Source organism: Meleagris gallopavo, chromosome 3 (genome assembly GCF_000146605.3).
Source record: "Meleagris gallopavo isolate NT-WF06-2002-E0010 breed Aviagen turkey brand Nicholas breeding stock chromosome 3, Turkey_5.1, whole genome shotgun sequence".
Classification (NCBI taxonomy): Eukaryota; Metazoa; Chordata; class Aves; order Galliformes; family Phasianidae; genus Meleagris; species Meleagris gallopavo.
The window spans coordinates 54,261,087-54,273,829 of record NC_015013.2 but is presented as its reverse complement, the minus strand read 5'-3'; the positions used below and the strand labels follow the sequence as shown (position 1 = coordinate 54,273,829).

Sequence of the window (12,743 nt, the reverse complement as noted above, 5' to 3'; positions counted from 1 at the left end):
ATGAAAGCACATTCCTGTGCATTCTTCCCAAAGAAAAGCTGATGATAGGTGCCACTCTTCCAGGATAGTGGTCCACTCCTAAGACATCCACTCAGAAGGTTTTATCCTCAGAGGAAAAGACATTCATTTTAAATATCCTCCAGCTAAAAATATTCCATAACTCTTTGAGGTTTACTCATTGTAAATGAGTAGCAACAATGGGTTTGGATTCATAAAGAAAAGATGGGGTATTCAGAGCTCCAAACATATTTAAATTATAGAAAGGAAACTAGTTTAGCAACTGTAGGTATAAAGGCATTCAAAGAAAACCCCAACTTGTCAGATGTATGGGAACTGCTGAATCACGGCCTGAACCTCTGATTGATAACCGAGGCGAGCAATGAGTCAGCCATGGAGCACAGGTGAAGGCAATTCACCTGTGCTGCAGGAAGGAATGGAGCCTGGCTCCACCTCTCCTAGAGCCATTTAAGAGCTGACCACCAGTGGGGAAGGATCTCTTTTGGAGATCTACTCCCCTGGAGTTTCATAGAGAGCCGAGGATATGGGTAAGCATTCTATCTATTCTGTTTTGGTATAATAACTGCGTAGCCAAACTCTCTGGTACATTTCATAACTATAACATCTGTACGTTCACTGATTATGCATCAGGTCAATGAGCAACAGTTACATGTAGCCTGTCAGACAAAAAGTTCACCTACTTGTGAGCTTTTGCTTTTTAGATGGAGACAGAAATGAAAAATTGCTGTTGAAGCGACCAGTGACTCTCTTTCTTTCTAGTACCGTTATTTTTTAAAATAAAATACATTGAGGGGAAAAAAAAGAAGAATAAATTTAGAGAGGAAAAAAAATAACAGATCTGTCTGTGTCCCTAGCACAGCCTGTCACTGGTCAGCAGGACTGTGCCTTGACTGCACAGCATGGAGAAAAAGTGAGGGAGCAGCTGTATTTTGGTCACCACTGAAGATATTTAGTGAACGTCACTATGAGCTCTGCTGTAATGAGAGTGTGTACTGTGGGCTTTTTTGTTATGCAGGCTTTATAAAGTGAGTGAGGAGATGAAAATGAGAATCTCTGTGATACTAGTGAATGGTCAGGCTAATTTTTAGGCTTATGATTTCACTGGGAAGTCCTTTGTTCTTTTGGGTGGATCTTCTGCAATATGTGTGAGTAGAACAGCAAGAGAAGTCAATTCATAAAGAAACATGTTCAGTGTATTTGTGAATATCTTCTGAATCTAAGAACTAAACCATCTCTTGGTCACAATTTGCAAAGAGATTGAGAGAGTCCTCAGTATGCTTTGGGTTCTGACAAATCTGAAGTATTCGTTTAGATTTGTACATTGCCCCCAAGATGGATATTCCTGTCAGTTCAGTGTTGTGGCAGAGCTGCTGCCTGCAGGACTTCATATGATGATGGGGAGAGTTTAGGTCCTTCTCCTGGCAGTTGGGAAGAGATTCTGGATACCTGTCACCTACAGGTTGCAGTCTTCATTAGTTTATTGATGTGCCAAATGATGTTTATTGACTTTTCTGTCCAAAGTAAAGCTTGCATTTGTTTGTTATGGCTTTCATCAAGTTCATAGTTAAATTCCTGGTTAATGATATTTTCCCACTATTAACAACCATGTGTTACTAATCATGACTATCTTTGCAGTCAGCTGTGGAAGCCAAACTGTATCAAAATAAGCAGTTTTCTTAAGATGTTGTTGCACTGAAATGCCTATCCAGAGTTGTGAAAGGGAATTGCTAAAGATCTCATAATATATTCTGTGATGGCAAGACAGATTCTTCAGCCGTGGGTAGATGCATGTCTGCATCATCAGTTCAAATTCACAGTCAGCAACTGGATTCTCCCTTTTATTTTGTTGGACACAAAACTCCTTCTGAGGCCTCTTTGGAAGAAAAATGTTGTGGAGCATCATTCTGGTTTCTGAAGGTTAAATTGAGTCTTTAGTGTTAACAAAAGAAAGGCCTGTATCTGAAATGCTAACTGATACAGATTATTTGCGTATGCTTTTTCTGGGATTCTTGCTACTTTGTTGCTTTGGTGTGATATTACAGTGTATCAGCCTCTATTTTCTCAAATCTGTGGGTGTACCTAAGATTTACCACCCATTCATGTGCTCTCGCTAAATCTGAGTTGGTCTTTTGCCTACTGTGTTTGAGCCTCAGTTCAGTGAGAAGATGTCTGAATTTTAGTTTGCCTCTGCTGCATGTCAGGTCAGAGCTCAAGCAGGAGTGAGGCATCACACATGTACCACAAGTTTCCTGGTCTGAAGAGCCACCTGACTCCTTCCATACTCAAGTAGGAGTGACAGTGACTATAAGAGAATGGTCCAGGGTTTTGGTGCTATTGTAGCTTTGAGTTAATCTGAAAGTGGAGTTGGAACAGCTTTTTTTTCTTTCTTTTTTTTTTTTCCCATGGATTGCCATTATCACCTTTATGTCCAAGATGCAGTTTTCTTTCTGATGTAACACTACACAGAATTTCTGAAGAAACACAGGATCATCATTCTTTGTTTTATTCTCTTGCATTCTATTCTCTCTGCATTCATGAATGCAGAAAGTGAAGCTTTACTGCATTGTTTAAAAACTGAAGGAATCTGGAGCAAACCTGTTGATGGAGCTTATTTTCTTTCCTATCTTTGTAGAATGAACTTCCATTAAGTGTAAAGTTGGGGAAAACACAGCAGTGCAAGACTGATGGATAAGCTAATTTAAAAAAAAAAAAAAGTACAAGAATAATATTTCCTATTAATGTGTTTTCCGTTAACATGAGGCTATCGTGGTTGCAAAGGAGCTTTGAGTGGATGTGGCTGTAAGGGTTAATGAGATCTCTCACTGTCTTTTCTGCTGATTATTCATAAGGTGATAAATTCTTCTGGGCTCAGTGTTTTGCCCAGTATACTCACAGTTAGTTTAGACTGTTGAATAAGGACCCTGAATTTCAGAGCTGATGCACATCTCCTGCAGCCTTAGAGGTCAGCAGCATTTAAGTATGTAATAGGTATTCAACAGTTCTGACAGTGAAACAATTTATGAGTTCTCAAATTCAGAATCTTCAGGTTTTCTGTGCCTAAATGAAACAACACATGTTGACTTTAAAATATACTTTGGTTTACAGTCTTGTAACAAAATAAGTTTCAGGCCACATAGAGTACCCAGAATCTTAATGAAGGTGAATTGTTCTAAAATATTTGCAGAACAGAAACTGCAAAGTGTTTGCAGAATAATAACAGTACATGTATATGTATCAGTCAGAACTAGAGTTCTGCATTGTAGGTATAGGAAATGCTTTTGGGATAAGATATCAATGAGATAAAAATCAGCTTTTTATGTGACATTGGCCTGCTGGTTCATGGTAAGCGTTACTTACTTTAGCTTTCCTGACCAAGGCCTGCTGCTATTTATTGAACACAAGATGCTCGTAATAGCATTGCTAGCGACACTGTGAACCACAGAATGTGACTGAGAAGTATATTAGACTGTGAAATAAGAACTATGAAGAGAGTGTTTCAGACAGAATACCAGGTGTTACTCACGATATTACTGAGTTATCTAAATAGCAAATACATAATAATGCAGGGAGAGGAGAATCTTTGTCTTACGTATATTTTTTAATTTTTCATTCATCTTAGTGTTTCACTGAATTGCATTATTAATATTTAGAAAAGGCTTCTACATATATGCAGTGATTATTTCCAGATGTTTCATATACTAAAATATGTGGTGAGATGTATGAGAATGTTTTAACAGAGCTGCTCAGTGTGATACCAAACACAGATCTAACATAATATAATATAGCTGAGAACACTTTTTTTTTGAACTCTGAATATTGGGATTCACACAAAACTTAAAGAGCAGAATTGGTTTCAAGTAAACAGAATTGACTCTGAGAAAACATCTCTTTAGAAACATACATATCTTCAGTCACTATATTATCTTTACACTAGAAGAGCTCTCAAGGCAGATTAGTTGCATATTGTATGTTCTTGAGTGAGGTAACACATTTCTTGGTAGTCAAGTGAGAATTCACTTTGCTTTTGATGGGGACTGTGCTCGCTATTAAATATGTATTAAACTTCAATGAAAGGTTGCTGTTCATACTGCTTCCCATATAAAGTATGTAAGAAAATTAGATGTTTTTAGAAATTCCCAGGTAACCGTGCCACCACTTCTCAGGATATAGCAAATTCTCAGATTGTTTAGCTGGAAAAGTAATGTTAAGGATAGTTGCAGCTGCCAAAGTCTGGAAACTCTGAGTTACATCTGACATTTCATTCTTCACCTTAACTATTGAGCCTTGGCCATTCATTGGTTTTTCACAGTGCTTTGGAGTTAGAAGGGAGTTTCACAGATGAAAGATGAAAATCAAAATAAACTCCTTTATCAAGTAAACCTTGCAAGGGCATTCTGTATTTTAGAATACACAGGGAGTTGATTGTGATATAACATACAACACGAGGGGGTTGGAATAAACAATTTATTCTCTATTGTTAGGGATGGCCATGCATAACTGACTTATGGCTCTGGTTTGCTCCGCTACTTGTTACATGTGTAGTCATCCCTAACTCGTACCAAAAATAGTTTATCACGCTCCTGCATTGCATAGTTTTTATCAAGTGTTCTCTCATTAAAAACCTTACTGGGAGATTGAACATTTCAAGATGCTGGCAAACATTTATGAAAGCTTTCCCCAGAGCTTGGTCTCACTGAGTTGAGTCTGTGCTGACAGCAATCACGAGATGGCTCCTGATAGACATAGTCTAGTGGGCAGGTAACAGTCATCATCTGACAGTAAATAGCAGGTTTAGTGCCAAGGTCAAAGGCTGGTTGCTCAGAAAGCCTGTAGGCTGTGGGGGCTGTCTGGAGCTGGGAGCACGGTATGGTGTCACTGCCCACACTGTGCAATGCCTGCCCACACCAGGAGAGCGACTTTTTTTTCCTGCTGGTAATTCAAGACCTTCCATGAGCCCTCAATTCTTTGAAAAACAAACAAGGCCATCTGCCAGAGAATTCCCTGGCCATCACTGTGATAGATGGATCTACATCTGTAGTCATCCTCTTTATAGCTATTTGAAGGCTTTCATTTGTAAGTATCATCTGAATCAGGTATTCATCCTTGTGCTCCCTTCCTGAATGAAGTTCAGGGCTGCGAAGCTGGAGGGTCTGAAGTGTAAGTCTTAGGAGAAGCAAGTGGCAGAGGGAACTTCTGGGGGGATTGGTCACTCTGGAGAAGAGGAGGTTGAGGGGAGATGTCTCTACTCCCTGAAAGGAGGTTATGGTGAGGTGAGAGCCGGCCTCTTCTCCCAAGTAGCAGCGATAAGATGAGGGAGAATGGCATTATGTTGCACAAGAGGTGGCTCAGGTTGGGTATTAGGAACAATTTCTTCTCAGAAAGAGTGGCAAGGGAGTGGCTGCCCAGGGAGGTGGTGGAGTAACTGTCCCTGGAGGTGCTCAAGAACTGTGTGGATGTGGCACTGAAGGACGTGATTGGGGGTATTGATGGTTGGATTAAGTGGTCTCAGTGGTCTTTTCCAACTTCAGTGATTTTGTGATTTTATTATTTTGGGTGGCTGTACACATCTAAAGCACAGCTCAAGTCATTTCGCACAGTCTCCTGAAGAGGGGTTGCATTCTTGGCACCAATGGGGTAAGGCTTTCCTCACCGTTTATTTTAGGCCGTAACTGGAGGGAGTCCACTTGCATGTCTTTGTGGCAAAGCATCTTGGAGAGCTCTGTAGGGCCTGGAGCACCTGCAGGGTGGTGGAGATGGGCTTTGGTCAGCAGCATTCCCCAGCTTGCTTTGCCGGGAGAGTCTACTACAGACCAACATATTGATTGCTGCAGTGATATTGCTCTGATGGGAAAAACGTTGGTGTTTTGTAAGGATACTTTCCATTAAATGCATGGTCCTCCTGCACATTCGTCCACGTTGGTGCAGATATTCCAGGCTACTTCACCTTCCTCCTTAACAGGAACAGTTTAAGCATAGACCTTATTTCATTGTTATCACTCTCTAGCTTAGTATTACCGATGAAAGTTCAATTGTATGTGAAGTGACTGTTAAAGCACCGAGACTCATCCGGGGGTCTGGGCCTTCCCTCCCCTTTTTGCTTCCAATTGTGCTAAATCCCTTAATGTTGTGAAGAAAGCGTACCATTCATCAGGTAGAGTGTTGGAGGCCAGGGTGCAGATAACCGCTTTTACTGCATATGAGACATTGCAGTCCTGTTCTTAAGAACTGCCAGGCAGATTGGGAATCACGGTCACGGTTAATAGCAGCGAATTGCCAGCAGTTGATGGGTGGGTAGTCACTCCTTTCAGTGGTTGCCCCCTGGGGGAGAAGGTAGAAAAACAGAGGGAGGGAATTAGAGTGACTTTGCACAGTTGAGCAGGTTCATGCCGCTGGATCAGTGGCAAGCATTGGCAGGGCTCCACTCTGGGGAGGCTCACAACAACATCACAGTCTCATTTTTACCAATTGGTGTTGCTATAGCCAGTGGTGCACAGGGGGAGAGCAAGGAGAAGGGGGGAGAGCTGGGGGAGAGGGAAAGCAAGAGCCTGGGCTAAATTAAACAAACAAAAATGCTTGTAAGTAGTGTTTAACCCATAACCGTTTGCCCAGTGCTGCTAATTGTGCTAAACTATATATCTGAAGTTCAGTGTGTGATTAAAGAGTTGGCTCACAAAGTCTCTGCATAACCTTAATTTTTTCAAGGTTCTTTGAGTGTAGAATGGCTTATAATAATGATTTTGACTAATACGATTTTTGACATGCAACTTTAATGCTTAACCTTAGTACAACTCCAGAGCATTTCATGTGTATTCAGCTGTAAAGAGTGATGATTTAAAGGGATAATATAAGAAAAAGGTCGTTCTAGAATGAACCTCTAACAAATTGCATAAAGGAAGCTTATTATTCCATGAGTAGAGAGATATGCAGCTTTTCTGATCATTTTTCTGCTTGGTTCAAAAAATTGTTGAGACATGATTGGGGAAAGAAACACAAAAAATGAAATGGAAAACTGCAAGCAGTGAACATTCTTTTGATGGTTATGATTTTGTTGCCACTAAAAATACTCTTCAGTAATGCGGTTGTTCATCTGTCTTCTTGTTTTGGGTGAAGAATTCGTTCCAATAAGAAAATGCTGTTATTGGTTGGAGGATTGCCTCCTGGACCTGACCGGCTACCCAGCAATTTGGTTCAGTATTATGATGATGAAAAGAAGACGTGGAAAATACTGACAAGTAAGTGGTTTATTTTTGTACAGTTTTCTTGATGGGTTTAAAAACATGGTTAATCAAATTAGACACTTTATTGATTTGTTTCTCTTCAGAGATTTGTTTATGTATCACAAGGGGCTTCACAATGGAGCAATAAATTGAGATTGCAGAAGATGCTAATTTTATAATAGGATAGGCCTAAATTAACATTGGCTTAAAATCATTCCAGTAAGTTTTTTAAGTAAACTTGTAAGTCTTCCATCCTGTGACATGAATGCATGCATATTTATGTAGATGTGAACAAAATCTAGTTTAGGAAAAAAATAAGACAATGTTTAGTCAGTTTTCTCACTCAGTTACCTGGTGAGTCATTTTACTAGAGCACACCTTCAGTTCTCTTCTGCATTTTCATTTCCTTCTTCCAGCTTTATCTGTTGTCTGCAGTCATTAAAGAAAGATTTTTCTTTGTACTGTTCTGCATCCACTGCTGGCAGAAACATTGGTGGAATATGTGAGCTGCAGTATACAGTGTATGGTGGCTTCTATCACAGAATTTCTCCCCACCTTCTTTTGAAGGTTGATTGTGTTTTAGAGCATGTATTTTGCCTGGAGCATTGAGGACTTTAGAACTTATTGTTGGTTGCGATTCCCAGTCTAACTTGGTCATGGAATCAAATCATAGCTTCTTGAGTGCAGCAGGCTGTGTGTGCATTAGTCCCCTTGTGGCTAAACTGGCTGCATTGGTCAATAAAACTAAATTTTAACTGTCAAAATTGCCCAAAGCAGTATAGATAAAATAATAAATGAGCAATTTTGATCCATAAATCAAAGCCATCCTTCTAAAACTGGACAACTGGTAAAACCTGGATTTCCTAATATACATCCTTATTTTGAAATAAAATCACATTTTACAGAATTCTGTTCTTCATCTGTTGTCTAAACCTTTTAATGGGATGCATTCATGTTTAAATTATATGCACAGATTAGGAAGAAATAGAATTAAAAAGACTTATGATGCATTGAAACAATGCCTCTGCAAATTGCCTTATCCTATGAACAATTTAGGAGCCGTTCTCAAAATGCTGCACCATAAAGACTTGCTTAGAATTAGGTGCTCTGGGTTAATAATTGAAGGCATTATTTAAGAATGGAAATTATAAAGGGGAAATATGAACTGTATACTGTGGAAGTCTACAACATTCATGCTAAGGAAGGGATATGCTACGCCTCACGTTTTTTAGAACAGTAGAATAGGGTACTTAGCTCTGAAAGTAAAAGAAAATTCTAAAAATGGTCAGTGAAAAATAATATTATGTAGAACCAACACATTCTGTATTTTTGAATTTGTTGTGTCTAATCCAATGGCTTACCCTGATACGCAAGAGAGATGCAACCCTCGCTTCAAGATCTGAACCCTCCACTGCATTAAATAACTTTATTCTGAATCTCAGATACCTGTAGATATGTAAGATTTTGTAAGAATGAAATTTATTCAGTTCTTGCTTACTAACAGTGTGATGCTATCTTCAAAGCTGTAGGAAAATGCACCTGGAGGCAAGATACCTAAATGTTCTGGTTAAAAATATTGACTTGACTTCACAGCTAGTATTTGAATAGCACAGCCATTTATGGTGGTATAAAAAGATACTATTTTATGTAATTTTTATCAAAATAATGTAGGCTTTTCTGGTACAAGTAGCACCAGGTAGTAAACAAAAATTATCTTTCCATCCTGTTGGTCTGGGCTTGTGTTTTAGATATGCTGAAGAGAACACTTGTCTTTTCTCACTGAATAAGACTTAACCATAGCAAGCACGGTTCACTAGAGAATATTACTACTTGCCAAATATTAACAATAATTATTTTTGCAAAATTGAAGCAAGCATTTCAAGTAAGCAGATGTTTTATGCCCCTGCATTGTTTTCCAACTTAATATTAAAGAAAGTAGGAAGTGGGAACAGGTTGGAATAGAGCTTTTATCTTGTCCATTGAATGACCCTGGTATAGTATGTGAGTACATGGACTCAATGGTTTTAAAAACTGTTGTTGAGCTGTTTTAGGAAAGACTACAAACTAGTCACAGTATAACATGGTGATAGTACAGTGCACTTATGGTGTTGAATAAACATACTGTGATGTTTAGCTGGCACATGGGAATTTAAGGACATTGTGCTATCTTTGGTTTTGGTGTATTTTTCGCAATTTAGGAAGTATATTTTTGTCCACTTCTTATCCTTTTACTGCTAGCTCTATTCCAATCAACAGTTTTGGAAAATAATTGATCTGTTTATCTTATTCTAGCTTACAATCAGCAGTGAAGGAGAGGGAGGTTATTTCTGTCTTTTTTTTTTTTCTTTTTCACTTGTTCAAACAGCATTGTTGGTCCTGAGGTTGCAGATTACCCCCTACTTGGAGGAGCTTGCTCCTGGAGAACAGGGACAGAGAAAAACCCGTGTCCTGCTCTGTGACTTTTTGATGAAAACAGTGTTAGACTTTGTATCTGGTACCTCAGGGTGCTTCTATTTCATTATCACCTGAGGTGTATGTCATTTCCTCCTAGTAGTAGCAAACATTTCCTCTTCCATCTGCATTACTCATTTTTTTTTTTACAGTCCATGCCAGCGACATTTGGAGGTAGGGATACAATCTGGCAAACTTGCTCCTGGGTGCATCCACTGAAGAGGAGATGTGGTCTCCTCTCACCCTCTACTGAGAGGAGCCCCAGAAGTTATTCAGTGGGATCTGCGAACTAATGTGCAGACAGGTGCTTGCTTCTTGTGTTTCTTCCTTTCTTTTCTCTTTGGAGTGGCTGTTGGACCTATTTCTTTACTTAGGGTTCTGTGTCCTGCCTTGTGCAATGTACAGGGAACGCAAAACGCCAGCCGTCAGGAACTGCTGCCTCCATGTAAGCCATAGCTCTGTATTTGGAGCCGTGAAGATGGTTACAGGTGGAACAGCACAAGCTATTGAGTATGACAGCTCAGCAGAGTAGCAATCTCATTTTGTTCCCACTACGAGACTAGATCTATTGGCAGGGGATACTGCCCACCTCTCTCTGCCTGGCTACCCAAAGCACCAAACGCATCAGTACTAATGGGAGTAATTCTAAAGGAATCAGGAAAACAACTTGCCTTGTTCATAGATCCAGAAGAGGAGGGGAAGCGTGCACCCATTTCCAATTTTTTAATGTCATCATCTATAGGCAAGAATGCTATGGCTCAAGGGATCGGTAGATTTTTCACAGTCTAGTATTACTGTGTATATTTCCTGTCTTGTATTTCTCAGAGTTATTTTTTCTATGTTGGCAACAAAGGATAGAGACAGAAAAAGAGAGAACAAGTGGCATTTCACAAACATTTTCTGCCACCTTATTTTATTTGATGGGGTCACAGTCCTAACCTGAGATTCATAAGGTGCAGATTTCTGTATAATTTGAAACATTTCTTATTGTACAGTCATGCCTGAGCAAAGTTGAGGATTTTATAGACTGTATGGCCAAGTACAGCAAACGGATCTTTAGTGTTTTCTTTCCAGCCTTGCTTACACATACACACCCCTGGTTCGTTTTTTAACCGAGTGCTGCCTATGTCATGTAACAGCACCAGGCTGCTGCTGGCAGTGACACAAACTGAAGCTGATGGGTATTTGATAATCCTTACAAACAGTGAAGTTCTGCTCTCTGAAGGGTTTTGCATTATTCTATGAGGTTTTACTGTCCTTGTAACTACTTACTGGGTGCATGACAATCAGGGGTCCCCATATCGCAACCTTATGCCTCATTGGCCAGAACCAGTCACCACTACTTCTATTTTAATTATGAGCTACAGCTCTGCCAGGAATCATGGAACTCCTTTGGTTGTTTGCTTTATCTGCAATGTTTAAGATTAATTAAACTTTAAAGATGTGAAATAATGTTTTATTTGTTAGAATTATTCTGTAATCAATGCAAGTTTCAAAAAAATGAAGCCTACAAAGACTTTTTTTTCATGTTCAGAATTGTATAGCTCTCCCAAAAACCCTACTGCTAAGGCAATGATGTATTACTTTCACTTTCATTATATGTTTTTAATCAGAGCGTGACTTCACACTAGACAAAGCGATGCTTTATGCATGGTCTCACTTGTTTTTTGCTAAAATCTTTTGACATGATTAATTTTACTTTAATGCTTTTGTCTTGTTGTAATGGTAAAGATGATGAGTATAAACCAGGACAAAAAATACATGCTTTTCTGTCATAATGCCTCTGAGCATTTAAAAAATATATTAAATGAAAGAAAAAAATATCACAAGAGACTGATCCAACTGGAATTAAATTTCTTGCTACCTGAACAGAGAATGAAAGAAATAAATAAAAATGATGCAGTCCTTGTTTTATTTTTGGAGAGGTTTTTTGTATTTTTTCATAGCAGTGTATCCATCTGTCTGATTAGAAGTGATAAGTAGGAGAGAAAAGGTGTCTTACGCATTTTGAGGTATACTCTCAACACAGGACTTTTTGTCTGTCTAATGCACAAAGGGGTAAAATATTAGGAAACATTACTAACACTTAAAGGGCACTTCCCATCTGTAGTAAGCTGCTGCAGATCTTTCCTTCATATCAGTACTTTGTTTTTCAAGAAGATGCTAACTATAACATTCCTTACCCTCCCTAGATAACCATGTTGTCTGTCTAAACCATGAAGAGGAATCAAAAATAATCACAAGTACACGCATGGGCAATAGTGCATTTATGCTTAGGTATTGCACTTGTTTGGATTTGAAATCAGTGTAAAAGCCAATGCCATTGGCCAATGATAAGTGTAACATAGGCGATATATTTGGATAGGGAAGACAAGGAAATGCATAAAAGGTCACCAGAGTGAAGAGTTTTACCAGGATAACCAGCACCTCCTTTCTAGTCACCTAGATAGCTTTAACCTGATTTTTAACTCTCGAATTTCTGTGAACTTCCTGCTCTTTTCTAGGTCTACTTCAGTCTGTTGTGTTTGATCAGTCTGGAAGGACAAATAATGAATCGGACACTTTGATATCCTTCTCCATCTCTCTCTTCCATGTCAGCAGCAATTATACAATATCAGGGAGTTGTCAATTGCTTGTCTGCCTCTGTCTGATGGACACAACAAGTGGCCAGTAACCTTTCTGTGCTCCTTTGTGAGTGCATCTTCCTTCCCCTGATTAGCTGTGTTTTCGTTTTCGCATGAGGCAACTTCTACTTTGGGTATCTTGGTTAGCATACAGCATATTTTTATTTCTGTTGTTCTGGCTTCTAAATTTTCCTTCAGTGCTTTTTGTGACAGTGCAGCCTCCTGGGCAGCAGTCCTCCAACTTCAGGAGCAGCGTTCTGAGTGTCAACCTTCACTTAAATGTACTGGTGGTTCTACAAAACCTTTCAGAAGTGCAAGGGCATTATTTATTCATTGTTATCAACAGAGAAGTCACGTGAGAAGAAAAAATGGTTTGCTTCATGTCATTGTCAGCATCAGAAAACCTGGGTCACTCTCTGTCCCAGCCTCATTT

The 12,743-nt window shown here is 39.2% G+C and overlaps 1 long non-coding RNA gene across 2 annotated transcripts; it reads left to right on the top strand.

Moving 5' to 3' along the window:
• Positions 1-475: 475 nt before the first annotated feature.
• LOC109366776 lies at positions 476-11,586 on the top strand. Of its 2 annotated transcripts, XR_004159254.1 has the most exons (4): positions 476-545; positions 7,129-7,250; positions 9,839-9,990; positions 10,092-11,586. It is a non-coding gene; the product is annotated as an uncharacterized LOC109366776 (long non-coding RNA). The 2 variants fall into 2 exon arrangements; XR_002113356.1 differs by having other exon boundaries at positions 477-545; positions 9,839-11,586.
• Positions 11,587-12,743: the final 1,157 nt, after the last annotated feature.